At 38.1% G+C, this 19,215-nt stretch overlaps 1 protein-coding gene and 1 long non-coding RNA gene across 4 annotated transcripts in view; both read left to right on the top strand.

Annotated features, from left to right (window-relative positions):
• LOC118377153 (lysine-specific demethylase phf2) overlaps positions 1-19,215 on the top strand; it is a 189,690-nt gene that overhangs the window by 75,936 nt on the left and 94,539 nt on the right. The gene's annotated exons all lie outside the window — the stretch shown is intronic.
• On the top strand, positions 3,793-16,645 carry LOC127924911 (uncharacterized). Its single transcript, XR_008119227.1, has 3 exons — positions 3,793-3,808; positions 15,825-15,876; positions 16,513-16,645. It is a non-coding gene; the product is annotated as an uncharacterized LOC127924911 (long non-coding RNA).

The raw sequence follows: 19,215 nt of genomic DNA, 5'->3' as shown, positions 1-19,215 counted from the left end.
CTATATACAGGGAGGTAATAACATGACTATATACAAGGAGGTAATAACATGGTTATATACAGGGAGTACCAGGTAATAACATGACTATATACAGGAAGTGCCAGGTAATAACATGGTTATATACAGGGAGTATCAGGTAATAACATGGCTATATACAGGGAGGTAATAACATGGTTATATACAGGGAGTACCAGGTAATACCATGGTTATATACAGGGAGTACCAGGTAATAACATGACTATATACAGGAAGTACCAGGTAATAACATGGTTATATACAGGAGTATCAGGTAATAACATGGCTATATACAGGAGGTAATAACATGGTTATATACAGGAGTACCAGGTAATACCATGGTTATATACAGGAGTACCAGGTAATACCATGGTTATATACAGGAGTACCAGGTAATAACATGGCTATATACAGGAAGTACCAGGTAATAACATGGCTATATACAGGGAGGGTAATAACATGGTTATATACAGGAGTACCAGGTAATACCATGGCTATATACAGGAGTACCAGGTAATAACATGGTTATATACAGGAGTACCAGGTAATAACATGACTATATACAGGAAGTACCAGGTAATAACATGGTTATATACAGGGAGTATCAGGTAATAACATGGCTATATACAGGAGGTAATAACATGGTTATATACAGGAGTACCAGGTAATACCATGGTTATATACAGGGAGTACCAGGTAATACCATGGTTATATACAGGGAGTACCAGGTAATAACATGACTATATACAGGAAGTACCAGGTAATAACATGGCTATATACAGGGAGTAGGTAATAACATGGTTATATACAGGAGTACCAGGTAATACCATGGTTATATACAGGAAGTACCAGGTAATACCATGGTTATATACAGGAGTACCAGGTAATAACATGGCTATATACAGGGAGTACCAGGTAATAACATGGTTATATACAGGGAGTACCAGGTAATACCATGGTTATATACAGGGAGTACCAGGTAATAACATGGTTATATACAGGAGTACCAGGTAATACCATGGCTATATACAGGGAGTACCAGGTAATAACATGGTTATATACAGGAGTACCAGGTAATAACATGACTATATACAGGAAGTACCAGGTAATAACATGGCTATATACAGGAGGTAATAACATGGTTATATACAGGGAGTACCAGGTAATACCATGGTTATATACAGGAAGTACCAGGTAATACCATGGTTATATACAGGAGTACCAGGTAATAACATGGCTATATACAGGGAGTACCAGGTAATAACATGGTTATATACAGGGAGTACCAGGTAATACCATGGTTATATACAGGGAGTACCAGGTAATACCATGGTTATATACAGGGAGTACCAGGTAATACCATGGTTATATACAGGGAGTACCAGGTAATAACATGACTATATACAGGAAGTACCAGGTAATAACATGGCTATATACAGGGAGGTAATAACATGGTTATATACAGGGAGTACCAGGTAATACCATGGCTATATACAGGGAGTACCAGGTAATAACATGGTTATATACAGGGAGTACCAGGTAATAACATGACTATATACAGGAAGTACCAGGTAATAACATGGTTATATACAGGGAGTATCAGGTAATAACATGGCTATATACAGGGAGGTAATAACATGGTTATATACAGGGAGTACCAGGTAATACCATGGTTATATACAGGGAGTACCAGGTAATACCATGGTTATATACAGGGAGTACCAGGTAATAACATGACTATATACAGGAAGTACCAGGTAATAACATGGCTATATACAGGGAGGTAATAACATGGTTATATACAGGGAGTACCAGGTAATACCATGGTTATATACAGGAAGTACCAGGTAATACCATGGTTATATACAGGGAGTACCAGGTAATAACATGGCTATATACAGGGAGTACCAGGTAATAACATGGTTATATACAGGGAGTACCAGGTAATAACATGGTTATATACAGGAGTACCAGGTAATACCATGGTTATATACAGGGAGTACCAGGTAATAACATGGCTATATACAGGAGTACCAGGTAATAACATGGTTATATACAGGGAGTACCAGGTAATAACATGGCTATATACAGGAAGTACCAGGTAATAACATGGCTATATACAGGAGTACCAGTAATAACATGGTTATATACAGGGAGTACCAGGTAATACCATGGTTATATGCAGGAGTACCAGGTAATAACATGGTTATATACAGGAGTATCAGGTAATAACATGGCTATATACAGGGAGGTAATAACATGGTTATATACAGGAGTACCATGTAATACCATGGCTATATACAGGAGTATCAGGTAATAACATGGCTATATACAGGAGGTAATAACATGACTATATACAGGAGGTAATAACATGGTTATATACAGGGAGTACCAGGTAATAACATGACTATATACAGGAAGTACCAGGTAATAACATGGTTATATACAGGGAGTATCAGGTAATAACATGGCTATATACAGGGAGGTAATAACATGGTTATATACAGGGAGTACCAGGTAATACCATGGTTATATACAGGGAGTACCAGGTAATACCATGGTTATATACAGGGAGTACCAGGTAATACCATTGCTATATACAGGGAGTACCAGGTAATACCATGGTTATATACAGGGAGTACCAGGTAATAACATGACTATATACAGGAAGTACCAGGTAATAACATGGCTATATACAGGGAGGTAATAACATGGTTATATACAGGGAGTACCAGGTAATAACATGGTTATATACAGGGAGTACCAGGTAATAACATGGTTATATACAGGGAGTACCAGGTAATAACATGGTTATATACAGGGAGTACCAGGTAATACCATGGTTATATACAGGGAGTACCAGGTAATACCATGGTTATATACGGGGAGTACCAGGTAATAACATGGCTATATACAGGGAGTACCAGGTAATAACATGGTTATATACAGGAGTACCAGGTAACATGGTTATATACAGGAGGTAATACCATGGCTATAGGGAGGTAATACCATGGCTATATACAGGGAGTACCAGGTAATAACATGACTATATACAGGGAGTACCAGGTAATAACATGGTTATATACAGGGAGTACCAGGTAACACCATGGTTATATACAGGGAGGTAATAACATGGTTATATACAGGGAGGTAATAACATGGTTATATAATATAATAATAATAATATATGCCATTTAGCTGACGCTTTTATCCAAAGCGACTTACAGTCATGTGTGCATACATTCTACGTATATACAGGGAGTACCATGTAATACCATGGTTATATACAGGGAGTACCAGGTAATAACATGGTTATATACAGGGAGTACCAGGTAATACCATGGTTATATACGGGGAGTACCAGGTAATAACATGGTTATATACGGGAGTACCAGGTAATAACATGGTTATATACAGGAAGTACCAGGTAATAACATGGTTATATACAGGGAGTACCAGGTAATACCATGGTTATATACAGGGAGTACCAGGTAATACCATGGCTATATACAGGGAGTACCAGGTAATAACATGGTTATATACAGGGAGTACCAGGTAATAACATGACTATATACAGGAAGTACCAGGTAATAACATGGCTATATACAGGGAGGTAATAACATGGTTATATACAGGGAGTACCAGGTAATACCATGGTTATATACAGGGAGTACCAGGTAATACCATGGCTATATACAGGGAGTATCAGGTAATAACATGGCTATATACAGGGAGGTAATAACATGACTATATACAGGGAGGTAATAACATGGTTATATACAGGGAGTATCAGGTAATAACATGGTTATATACAGGGAGTACCAGGTAATACCATGGTTATATACAGGGAGTACCAGGTAATACCATGGTTATATATAGGGAGTACCAGGTAATACCATGGCTATATACAGGGAGTACCAGGTAATAACATGGTTATATACAGGGAGTACCAGGTAATAACATGACTATATACAGGAAGTACCAGGTAATAACATGGTTATATACAGGGAGTATCAGGTAATAACATGGCTATATACAGGGAGGTAATAACATGGTTATATACAGGGAGTACCAGGTAATACCATGGTTATATACAGGGAGTACCAGGTAATACCATGGTTATATACAGGGAGTACCAGGTAATAACATGACTATATACAGGAAGTACCAGGTAATAACATGGCTATATACAGGGAGGTAATAACATGACTATATACAGGAAGTACCAGGTAATAACATGGTTATATACAGGGAGTATCAGGTAATAACATGGCTATATACAGGGAGGTAATAACATGGTTATATACAGGGAGTACCAGGTAATACCATGGTTATATACAGGGAGTACCAGGTAATACCATGGTTATATACAGGGAGTACCAGGTAATACCATTGCTATATACAGGGAGTACCAGGTAATACCATGGTTATATACAGGGAGTACCAGGTAATAACATGACTATATACAGGAAGTACCAGGTAATAACATGGCTATATACAGGGAGGTAATAACATGGTTATATACAGGGAGTACCAGGTAATACCATGGTTATATACAGGAAGTACCAGGTAATAACATGGCTATATACGGGGAGTACCAGGTAATAACATGGTTATATACAGGGAGTACCAGGTAATAACATGGTTATATACAGGGAGTACCAGGTAATAACATGGTTATATACAGGGAGTACCAGGTAATAACATGGTTATATACAGGGAGTACCAGGTAATACCATGGTTATATACAGGGAGTACCAGGTAATACCATGGTTATATACGGGGAGTACCAGGTAATAACATGGCTATATACAGGGAGTACCAGGTAATAACATGGTTATATACAGGGAGTACCAGGTAACATGGTTATATACAGGGAGGTAATACCATGGCTATAGGGAGGTAATACCATGGCTATATACAGGGAGTACCAGGTAATAACATGACTATATACAGGGAGTACCAGGTAATAACATGGTTATATACAGGGAGTACCAGGTAACACCATGGTTATATACAGGGAGGTAATAACATGGTTATATACAGGGAGGTAATAACATGGTTATATAATATAATAATAATAATATATGCCATTTAGCTGACGCTTTTATCCAAAGCGACTTACAGTCATGTGTGCATACATTCTACGTATATACAGGGAGTACCATGTAATACCATGGTTATATACAGGGAGTACCAGGTAATAACATGGTTATATACAGGAGTACCAGGTAATACCATGGTTATATACGGGAGTACCAGGTAATAACATGGTTATATACGGGAGTACCAGGTAATAACATGGTTATATACAGGAAGTACCAGGTAATAACATGGTTATATACAGGAGTACCAGGTAATACCATGGTTATATACAGGAGTACCAGGTAATACCATGGCTATATACAGGGAGTACCAGGTAATAACATGGTTATATACAGGAGTACCAGGTAATAACATGACTATATACAGGAAGTACCAGGTAATAACATGGCTATATACAGGAGGTAATAACATGGTTATATACAGGGAGTACCAGGTAATAACATGGTTATATACAGGAGTACCAGGTAATACCATGGCTATATACAGGAGTATCAGGTAATAACATGGCTATATACAGGAGGTAATAACATGACTATATACAGGAGGTAATAACATGGTTATATACAGGGAGTATCAGGTAATAACATGGTTATATACAGGGAGTACCAGGTAATACCATGGTTATATACAGGGAGTACCAGGTAATACCATGGTTATATATAGGGAGTACCAGGTAATACCATGGCTATATACAGGGAGTACCAGGTAATAACATGGTTATATACAGGGAGTACCAGGTAATAACATGACTATATACAGGAAGTACCAGGTAATAACATGGTTATATACAGGGAGTATCAGGTAATAACATGGCTATATACAGGGAGGTAATAACATGGTTATATACAGGGAGTACCAGGTAATACCATGGTTATATACAGGGAGTACCAGGTAATACCATGGTTATATACAGGGAGTACCAGGTAATAACATGACTATATACAGGAAGTACCAGGTAATAACATGGCTATATACAGGGAGGTAATAACATGGTTATATACAGGGAGTACCAGGTAATACCATGGTTATATACAGGAAGTACCAGGTAATAACATGACTATATACAGGAAGTACCAGGTAATAACATGGTTATATACAGGGAGTATCAGGTAATAACATGGCTATATACAGGGAGGTAATAACATGGTTATATACAGGGAGTACCAGGTAATACCATGGTTATATACAGGGAGTACCAGGTAATAACATGACTATATACAGGAAGTACCAGGTAATAACATGGTTATATACAGGGAGTATAAGGTAATAACATGGCTATATACAGGGAGGTAATAACATGGTTATATACAGGGAGTACCAGGTAATACCATGGTTAAATACAGGGAGTACCAGGTAATACCATGGTTATATACAGGGAGTACCAGGTAATAACATGACTATATACAGGAAGTACCAGGTAATAACATGGCTATATACAGGGAGGTAATAACATGGTTATATACAGGGAGTACCAGGTAATACCATGGTTATATACAGGAAGTACCAGGTAATACCATGGTTATATACAGGGAGTACCAGGTAATAACATGACTATATACAGGAAGTACCAGGTAATAACATGGTTATATACAGGGAGTATCAGGTAATAACATGGCTATATACAGGGAGGTAATAACATGGTTATATACAGGGAGTACCAGGTAATACCATGGTTATATACAGGGAGTACCAGGTAATACCATGGTTATATACAGGGAGTACCAGGTAATAACATGACTATATACAGGAAGTACCAGGTAATAACATGGCTATATACAGGGAGGTAATAACATGGTTATATACAGGGAGTACCAGGTAATACCATGGCTATATACAGGGAGTACCAGGTAATAACATGGTTATATACAGGGAGTACCAGGTAATAACATGACTATATACAGGAAGTACCAGGTAATAACATGGTTATATACAGGGAGTATCAGGTAATAACATGGCTATATACAGGAGGTAATAACATGGTTATATACAGGGAGTACCAGGTAATACCATGGTTATATACAGGAGTACCAGGTAATACCATGGTTATATACAGGAGTACCAGGTAATAACATGACTATATACAGCAAGTACCAGGTAATAACATGGCTATATACAGGAGGTAATAACATGGTTATATACAGGAGTACCAGGTAATACCATGGTTATATACAGGAAGTACCAGGTAATACCATGGTTATATACAGGGAGTACCAGGTAATAACATGGCTATATACGGGGAGTACCAGGTAATAACATGGTTATATACAGGGAGTACCAGGTAATACCATGGTTATATACAGGGAGTACCAGGTAATACCATGGTTATATACAGGGAGTACCAGGTAATACCATGGCTATATACAGGGAGTACCAGGTAATAACATGGTTATATACAGGGAGTACCAGGTAATAACATGACTATATACAGGAAGTACCAGGTAATAACATGGCTATATACAGGGAGGTAATAACATGGTTATATACAGGGAGTACCAGGTAATACCATGGTTATATACAGGAAGTACCAGGTAATACCATGGTTATATACAGGGAGTACCAGGTAATAACATGGCTATATACGGGGAGTACCAGGTAATAACATGGTTATATACAGGGAGTACCAGGTAATACCATGGTTATATACAGGGAGTACCAGGTAATACCATGGTTATATACAGGGAGTACCAGGTAATACCATGGTTATATACAGGAGTACCAGGTAATAACATGACTATATACAGGAAGTACCAGGTAATAACATGGCTATATACAGGAGGTAATAACATGGTTATATACAGGGAGTACCAGGTAATACCATGGCTATATACAGGAGTACCAGGTAATACCATGGTTATATACAGGGAGTACAAGGTAATACCATGGTTATATACAGGAGTACCAGGTAATAACATGACTATATACAGGAAGTACCAGGTAATAACATGGCTATATACAGGGAGGTAATAACATGGTTATATACAGGAGTACCAGGTAATACCATGGCTATATACAGGAGTACCAGGTAATAACATGGTTATATACAGGAGTACCAGGTAATAACATGACTATATACAGGAAGTACCAGGTAATAACATGGTTATATACAGGGAGTATCAGGTAATAACATGGCTATATACAGGAGGTAATAACATGGTTATATACAGGAGTACCAGGTAATACCATGGTTATATACAGGAGTACCAGGTAATACCATGGTTATATACAGGAGTACCAGGTAATAACATGACTATATACAGGAAGTACCAGGTAATAACATGGCTATATACAGGAGGTAATAACATGGTTATATACAGGAGTACCAGGTAATACCATGGTTATATACAGGAAGTACCAGGTAATACCATGGTTATATACAGGAGTACCAGGTAATAACATGGCTATATACAGGGAGTACCAGGTAATAACATGGTTATATACAGGGAGTACCAGGTAATACCATGGTTATATACAGGAGTACCAGGTAATACCATGGTTATATACAGGAGTACCAGGTAATACCATGGCTATATACAGGAGTACCAGGTAATAACATGGTTATATACAGGAGTACCAGGTAATAACATGACTATATACAGGAAGTACCAGGTAATAACATGGCTATATACAGGAGGTAATAACATGGTTATATACAGGGAGTACCAGGTAATACCATGGTTATATACAGGAAGTACCAGGTAATACCATGGTTATATACAGGAGTACCAGGTAATAACATGGCTATATACGGGGAGTACCAGGTAATAACATGGTTATATACAGGGAGTACCAGGTAATACCATGGTTATATACAGGGAGTACCAGGTAATACCATGGTTATATACAGGGAGTACCAGGTAATACCATGGTTATATACAGGGAGTACCAGGTAATAACATGACTATATACAGGAAGTACCAGGTAAAAACATGGCTATATACAGGGAGGTAATAACATGGTTATATACAGGGAGTACCAGGTAATACCATGGCTATATACAGGGAGTACCAGGTAATAACATGGTTATATACAGGGAGTACCAGGTAATAACATGACTATATACAGGAAGTACCAGGTAATAACATGGTTATATACAGGGAGTATCAGGTAATAACATGGCTATATACAGGAGGTAATAACATGGTTATATACAGGAGTACCAGGTAATACCATGGTTATATACAGGGAGTACCAGGTAATACCATGGTTATATACAGGGAGTACCAGGTAATAACATGACTATATACAGGAAGTACCAGGTAATAACATGGCTATATACAGGGAGGTAATAACATGGTTATATACAGGGAGTACCAGGTAATACCATGGTTATATACAGGAAGTACCAGGTAATACCATGGTTATATACAGGGAGTACCAGGTAATAACATGGCTATATACGGGGAGTACCAGGTAATAACATGGTTATATACAGGGAGTACCAGGTAATACCATGGTTATATACAGGGAGTACCAGGTAATACCATGGTTATATACAGGGAGTACCAGGTAATACCATGGTTATATACAGGGAGTACCAGGTAATAACATGACTATATACAGGAAGTACCAGGTAATAACATGGCTATATACAGGGAGGTAATAACATGGTTATATACAGGGAGTACCAGGTAATACCATGGCTATATACAGGGAGTACCAGGTAATACCATGGTTATATACAGGGAGTACCAGGTAATACCATGGTTATATACAGGGAGTACCAGGTAATAACATGACTATATACAGGAAGTACCAGGTAATAACATGGCTATATACAGGGAGGTAATAACATGGTTATATACAGGGAGTACCAGGTAATACCATGGCTATATACAGGGAGTACCAGGTAATAACATGGTTATATACAGGGAGTACCAGGTAATAACATGACTATATACAGGAAGTACCAGGTAATAACATGGTTATATACAGGGAGTATCAGGTAATAACATGGCTATATACAGGGAGGTAATAACATGGTTATATACAGGGAGTACCAGGTAATACCATGGTTATATACAGGGAGTACCAGGTAATACCATGGTTATATACAGGGAGTACCAGGTAATAACATGACTATATACAGGAAGTACCAGGTAATAACATGGCTATATACAGGGAGGTAATAACATGGTTATATACAGGGAGTACCAGGTAATACCATGGTTATATACAGGAAGTACCAGGTAATACCATGGTTATATACAGGGAGTACCAGGTAATAACATGGCTATATACGGGGAGTACCAGGTAATAACATGGTTATATACAGGGAGTACCAGGTAATACCATGGTTATATACAGGGAGTACCAGGTAATACCATGGTTATATACAGGGAGTACCAGGTAATACCATGGCTATATACAGGGAGTACCAGGTAATAACATGGTTATATACAGGGAGTACCAGGTAATAACATGACTATATACAGGAAGTACCAGGTAATAACATGGCTATATACAGGGAGGTAATAACATGGTTATATACAGGGAGTACCAGGTAATACCATGGTTATATACAGGAAGTACCAGGTAATACCATGGTTATATACAGGGAGTACCAGGTAATAACATGGCTATATACGGGGAGTACCAGGTAATAACATGGTTATATACAGGGAGTACCAGGTAATACCATGGTTATATACAGGGAGTACCAGGTAATACCATGGTTATATACAGGAGTACCAGGTAATACCATGGTTATATACAGGAGTACCAGGTAATAACATGACTATATACAGGAAGTACCAGGTAATAACATGGCTATATACAGGGAGGTAATAACATGGTTATATACAGGGAGTACCAGGTAATACCATGGCTATATACAGGGAGTACCAGGTAATAACATGGTTATATACAGGAGTACCAGGTAATAACATGACTATATACAGGAAGTACCAGGTAATAACATGGTTATATACAGGAGTATCAGGTAATAACATGGCTATATACAGGAGGTAATAACATGGTTATATACAGGAGTACCAGGTAATACCATGGTTATATACAGGGAGTACCAGGTAATACCATGGCTATATACAGGAGTACCAGGTAATAACATGGTTATATACAGGAGTACCAGGTAATAACATGACTATATACAGGAAGTACCAGGTAATAACATGGTTATATACAGGGAGTATCAGGTAATAACATGGCTATATACAGGGAGGTAATAACATGGTTATATACAGGGAGTACCAGGTAATACCATGGTTATATACAGGGAGTACCAGGTAATACCATGGTTATATACAGGGAGTACCAGGTAATAACATGACTATATACAGGAAGTACCAGGTAATAACATGGCTATATACAGGGAGGTAATAACATGGTTATATACAGGGAGTACCAGGTAATACCATGGTTATATACAGGAAGTACCAGGTAATACCATGGTTATATACAGGGAGTACCAGGTAATAACATGGCTATATACGGGGAGTACCAGGTAATAACATGGTTATATACAGGGAGTACCAGGTAATACCATGGTTATATACAGGGAGTACCAGGTAATACCATGGTTATATACAGGGAGTACCAGGTAATACCATGGCTATATACAGGGAGTACCAGGTAATAACATGGTTATATACAGGGAGTACCAGGTAATAACATGACTATATACAGGAAGTACCAGGTAATAACATGGCTATATACAGGAGGTAATAACATGGTTATATACAGGAGTACCAGGTAATACCATGGTTATATACAGGAAGTACCAGGTAATACCATGGTTATATACAGGGAGTACCAGGTAATAACATGGCTATATACGGGAGTACCAGGTAATAACATGGTTATATACAGGGAGTACCAGGTAATACCATGGTTATATACAGGGAGTACCAGGTAATACCATGGTTATATACAGGAGTACCAGGTAATACCATGGTTATATACAGGAGTACCAGGTAATAACATGACTATATACAGGAAGTACCAGGTAATAACATGGCTATATACAGGAGGTAATAACATGGTTATATACAGGAGTACCAGGTAATAACATGGCTATATACAGGGAGTACCAGGTAATAACATGGTTATATACAGGGAGTACCAGGTAATAACATGACTATATACAGGAAGTACCAGGTAATAACATGGTTATATACAGGGAGTATCAGGTAATAACATGGCTATATACAGGGAGGTAATAACATGGTTATATACAGGGAGTACCAGGTAATACCATGGTTATATACAGGGAGTACCAGGTAATACCATGGTTATATACAGGGAGTACCAGGTAATAACATGACTATATACAGGAAGTACCAGGTAATAACATGGCTATATACAGGAGGTAATAACATGGTTATATACAGGAGTACCAGGTAATACCATGGTTATATACAGGAAGTACCAGGTAATACCATGGTTATATACAGGGAGTACCAGGTAATAACATGGCTATATACGGGAGTACCAGGTAATAACATGGTTATATACAGGAGTACCAGGTAATACCATGGTTATATACAGGAGTACCAGGTAATACCATGGTTATATACAGGAGTACCAGGTAATACCATGGCTATATACAGGGAGTACCAGGTAATAACATGGTTATATACAGGGAGTACCAGGTAATAACATGACTATATACAGGAAGTACCAGGTAATAACATGGCTATATACAGGGAGGTAATAACATGGTTATATACAGGGAGTACCAGGTAATACCATGGTTATATGCAGGGAGTACCAGGTAATAACATGGTTATATACAGGGAGTATCAGGTAATAACATGGCTATATACAGGGAGGTAATAACATGGTTATATACAGGGAGTACCATGTAATACCATGGCTATATACAGGGAGTATCAGGTAATAACATGGCTATATACAGGGAGGTAATAACATGACTATATACAGGGAGGTAATAACATGGTTATATACAGGGAGTACCAGGTAATAACATGACTATATACAGGAAGTACCAGGTAATAACATGGTTATATACAGGGAGTATCAGGTAATAACATGGCTATATACAGGGAGGTAATAACATGGTTATATACAGGGAGTACCAGGTAATACCATGGTTATATACAGGGAGTACCAGGTAATACCATGGTTATATACAGGGAGTACCAGGTAATACCATTGCTATATACAGGAGTACCAGGTAATACCATGGTTATATACAGGAGTACCAGGTAATAACATGACTATATACAGGAAGTACCAGGTAATAACATGGCTATATACAGGAGTACCAGGTAATAACATGGTTATATACAGGAGTACCAGGTAATAACATGGTTATATACAGGAGTACCAGGTAATAACATGGCTATATACGGGGAGTACCAGGTAATAACATGGTTATATACAGGGAGTACCAGGTAATAACATGGTTATATACAGGGAGTACCAGGTAATAACATGGTTATATACAGGGAGTACCAGGTAATAACATGGTTATATACAGGGAGGTAATAACATGGTTATATACAGGGAGTACCATGTAATACCATGGTTATATACAGGGAGTACCAGGTAATAACATGGTTATCTACAGGGAGTACCAGGTAATACCATGGTTATATACGGGGAGTACCAGGTAATAACATGGTTATATACGGGAGTACCAGGTAATAACATGGTTATATACAGGGAGTACCAGGTAATAACATGGTTATATACAGGGAGTACCAGGTAATAACATGGCTATATACAGGGAGTACCAGGTAATAACATGGTTATATACAGGGAGTACCAGGTAATACCATGGTTATATACAGGGAGTACCAGGTAATACCATGGTTATATACGGGGAGTACCAGGTAATAACATGGCTATATACAGGGAGTACCAGGTAATAACATGGTTATATACAGGGAGTACCAGGTAATAACATGGTTATATACAGGGAGTACCAGGTAATAACATGGTTATATACAGGGAGTACCAGGTAATACCATGGTTATATACAGGGAGTACCATGTAATACCATGGTTATATACGGGGAGTACCAAGTAATAACATGGCTATATACAGGGAGTACCAGGTATTAACATGGTTATATACAGGGAGTACCAGGTAATAACATGGTTATATACAGGGAGGTAATACCATGGCTATATACAGGCAGTACCAGGTAATAACATGACTATATACAGGGAGTACCAGGTAATAACATGGTTATATACAGGGAGTACCAGGTAACACCATGGTTATATACAGGGAGGTAATAACATGGTTATATACAGGGAGTACCAGGTAATACCATGGTTATATACGGGGAGTACCAGGTAATAACATGGTTATATACAGGGAGGTAATACCATGGCTATATACAGGGAGTACCAGGTAATAACATGACTATATACAGGGAGTACCAGATAATAACATGGTTATATACAGGGAGTACCAGGTAATACCATGGTTATATACAGGGAGTACCAGGTAATACCATGGCTATATACAGGGAGTACCAGGTAATAACATGGTTATATACAGGGAGTACCAGGTAATAACATGACTATATACAGGAAGTACCAGGTAATAACATGGTTATATACAGGGAAAACCAGGTAATACCATGGTTATATACAGGGAGTACCAGGTAATACCATGGTTATATACAGGGAGCACCAGGTAATAACATGGTTATATACAGGGAGTACCAGGTAATACCATGGTTATATACAGGGAGTACCAGGTAATAACATGGTTATATACAGGGAGTACCAGGTAATAACATGACTATATACAGGAAGTACCAGGTAATAACATGGTTATATACAGGGAGTACCAGGTAATACCATGGTTATATACGGGGAGTACCAGGTAATAACATGACTATATACAGGAAGTACCAGGTAATAACATGGTTATATACCAGGAGTACCAGGTAATAACATGGTTATATACGGGGAGTACCAGGTAATAACATGGTTATATACAGGGAGTATCAGGTAATAACATGGCTATATACAGGGAGGTAATAACATGGTTATATACAGGGAGTACCAGGTAATAACATGGTTATATACAGGGAGTACCAGGTAATAACATGGTTATATACAGGGAGTACCAGGTAATAACATGGTTATATACAGGGAGCACCAGGTAATACCATGGTTATATACAGGGAGTACCAGGTAACACCATGGTTATATACAGGGAGTACCAGGTAATAACATGGTTATATACAGGGAGTACCAGGTAATAACATGGCTCTATACAGGGAGTACCAGGTAATACCATGGTTATATACAGGGAGTACCAGGTAATAACATGGTTATATACAGGGAGTACCAGGTAATACCATGGTTATATACAGGGAGTACCAGGTAACACCATGGTTATATACAGGGAGTACCAGGTAATAACATGGTTATATACAGGGAGTACCAGGTAATAACATGGCTCTATACAGGGAGTACCAGGTAATACCATGGTTATATACAGGGAGTACCAGGTAATAACATGGCTCTATACAGGGAGTACCAGGTAATACCATGGTTATATACAGGGAGTACCAGGTAATAACATGGCTCTATACAGGGAGTACCAGGTAATACCATGGTTATATACAGGGAGGTATTAACATGGTTATATACAGGGAGTACCAGGTAATTCCATGGTTATATACAGGGAGTACCAGGTAATAACATGGTTATATACAGGGAGTATCAGGTAATAACATGGTTATATACAGGGAGTATCAGGTAATACCATGGCTATATACAGGGAGGTAATAACATGACTATATACAGGGAGGTAATAACATGGCTATATACAGGAAGGTAATAACATGGTTATATACAGGGAGTACCAGGTAATAACATGGTTATATACAGGGAGTATCAGGTAATAACATGGTTATATACAGGGAGTATCAGGTAATAACATGGCTATATACAGGGAGGTAATAACATGACTATATACAGGGAGGTAATAACATGGCTATATACAGGAAGGTAATAACATGGTTATATACAGGGAGTACCAGGTAATACCATGGTTATATACAGGGAGTACCAGGTAATAACATGCTTATATACAGGGAGTATCAGGTAATAACATGGCTATATACAGGGAGGTAATAACATGACTATATACAGGGAGGTAATAACATGGTTATATACAGGGAGTACCAGGTAATACCATGGCTATATACAGGGAGTACCAGGTAATACCATGGTTATATACAGGGAGTACCAGGTAATAACATGACTATATACAGGGAGTACCAGGTAATACCATGGTTATATACAGGGAGTACCAGGTAATAACATGGTTATATACAGGGAGTACCAGGTAATACCATGGTTATATACAGGGAGAACCAGGTAATACCATGGCTATATACAGGGAGTACCAGGTAATAACATGGTTATATACAGGGAGTACCAGGTAATAACATGACTATATACAGGGAGGTAATAACATGGCTATATACAGGGAGGTAATAACATGGTTATATACAGGGAGTACCAGGTAATACCATGGTTATATACAGGGAGTACCAGGTAATAACATGGTTATATACAGGGAGTACCAGGTAATAACATGACTATATACAGGGAGTACCAGGTAATACCATGGTTATATACAGGGAGTACCAGGTAATACCATGGCTATATACAGGGAGTACCAGGTAATAACATGGTTATATACAGGGAGTACCAGGTAATAACATGGCTATATACAGGGAGGTAATAACATGACTATATACAGGGAGGTAATAACATGGTTATATACAGGGAGTACCAAGTAATACCATGGCTATATACAGGGAGTACCAGGTAATACCATGGTTATATACAGGGAGTACCAGGTAATAACATGACTATATACAGGAGTACCAGGTAATACCATGGTTATATACAGGAGTACCAGGTAATAACATGGTTATATACAGGAGTACCAGGTAACACCATGGTTATATACAGGAGTACCAGGTAATACCATGGCTATATACAGGAGTACCAGGTAATAACATGGTTATATACAGGAGTACCAGGTAATAACATGACTATATACAGGAGTACCAGGTAATACCATGGCTATATACAGGAGTACCAGGTAATAACATGGTTATATACAGGGAGTATCAGGTAATAACATGGCTATATACAGGAGGTAATAACATGACTATATACAGGGAGGTAATAACATGGTTATATACAGGGAGTACCAGGTAATACCATGGCTATATACAGGGAGTACCAGGTAATACCATGGTTATATACAGGGAGTACCAGGTAATAACATGACTATATACAGGGAGTACCAGGTAATAACATGACTATATACAGGGAGTACCAGGTAATACCATGGCTATATACAGGGAGTACCAGGTAATAACATGGTTATATACAGGGAGTATCAGGTAATAACATGGCTATATACAGGGAGGTAATAACATGGTTATATACAGGGAGTACCAGGTAATACCATGGCTATATACAGGGAGTACCAGGTAATACCATGGTTATATACAGGGAGTACCAGGTAATAACATGACTATATACAGGGAGTACCAGGTAATACCATGGTTATATACAGGGAGTACCAGGTAATAACATGGTTATATACAGGGAGTACCAGGTAATACCATGGTTATATACAGGGAGTACCAGGTAACACCATGGTTATATACAGGGAGTACTAGGTAATACCATGGCTATATACAGGGAGTACCAGGTAATAACATGACTATATACAGGGAGTACCAGGTAATAACATGGTTATATACAGGGAGTACCAGGTAATAATACCATGGTTATATACAGGGAGTACCAGGTAATAACATGGTTATATACAGGGAGTATCAGGTAATAACATGGCTATATACAGGGAGGTAATAACATGACTATATACAGGGAGGTAATAACATGGTTATATACAGGGAGTACCAGGTAATACCATGGTTATATACGGGGAGTACCAGGTAATACCATGGTTATATACAGGGAGTACCAGGTAATAACATGGTTATATACAGGGAGTACCAGGTAATAACATGGTTATATACAGGGAGTACCAGGTAATACCATGGTTATATACAGGGAGTACCAGGTAATACCATGGTTATATACAGGGAGTACCAGGTAATAACATGGCTATATACAGGGAGTACCAGGTAATAACATGGTTATATACATGGAGTACCAGGTAATACCATGGTTATATACAGGGATTACCAGGTAATACCATGGTTATATACAGGGAGTACCAGGTAATACCATGGTTATATACAGGGAGTACCAGGTAATAACATGGCTCTATACAGGGAGTACCAGGTAATACCATGGTTATATACAGGGAGTACCAGGTAATACCAGGGTTATATACAGGGAGTACCAGGTAATAACATGGCTATATACAGGGAGTACCAGGTAATACCATGGTTATATACAGGGCATACCAGGTAATAACATGGTTATATACAGGGAGGTAATACCATGGCTATATACAGGGAGTACCAGCTAATACCATGGTTATATACAGGGACAGGATTATCAGACAGTACTAATACATCCCAGACAGGATTATCAGACAGATCTAATATATCTCAGACAGGATTATCAGACAGTACTAATACATCCCAGACAGGATTATCAGACAGATCTAATATATCTCAGACAGGATTATCAGACAGTACTAATACATCCCATACAGGATTATCAGACATATCTAATACATCCCATACAGGATTATCAGACAGATCTAATACATCTCAGACAGGATTATCAGACAGTACGAATACATCCCAGACAGGATTATCAGACAATACTAATACATCTCAGATAGGATTATCAGACAGTACTAATACATCTCAGATAGGATTATCAGACAGTACTAATACATCTCAGATAGGATTATCAGACAGTACTAATACATCTCAGATAGGATTATCAGACAGTACTAATACATCTCAGATAGGATTATCAGACAGTACTAATACATCTCAGATAGGATTATCAGACAGTACTCATACATCTCAGATAGGATTATCAGACAGTACTAATACATCTCAGATAGGATTATCAGACAGTACTAATACATCTCAGATAGGATTATCAGACAGTACTAATACATCTCAGATAGGAT

This window comes from Oncorhynchus keta, unplaced genomic scaffold (assembly GCF_023373465.1).
Source record: "Oncorhynchus keta strain PuntledgeMale-10-30-2019 unplaced genomic scaffold, Oket_V2 Un_contig_473_pilon_pilon, whole genome shotgun sequence".
NCBI lineage: Eukaryota > Metazoa > Chordata > Actinopteri > Salmoniformes > Salmonidae > Oncorhynchus > Oncorhynchus keta.
This window is presented reverse-complemented; position numbering and strand designations above follow the sequence as displayed.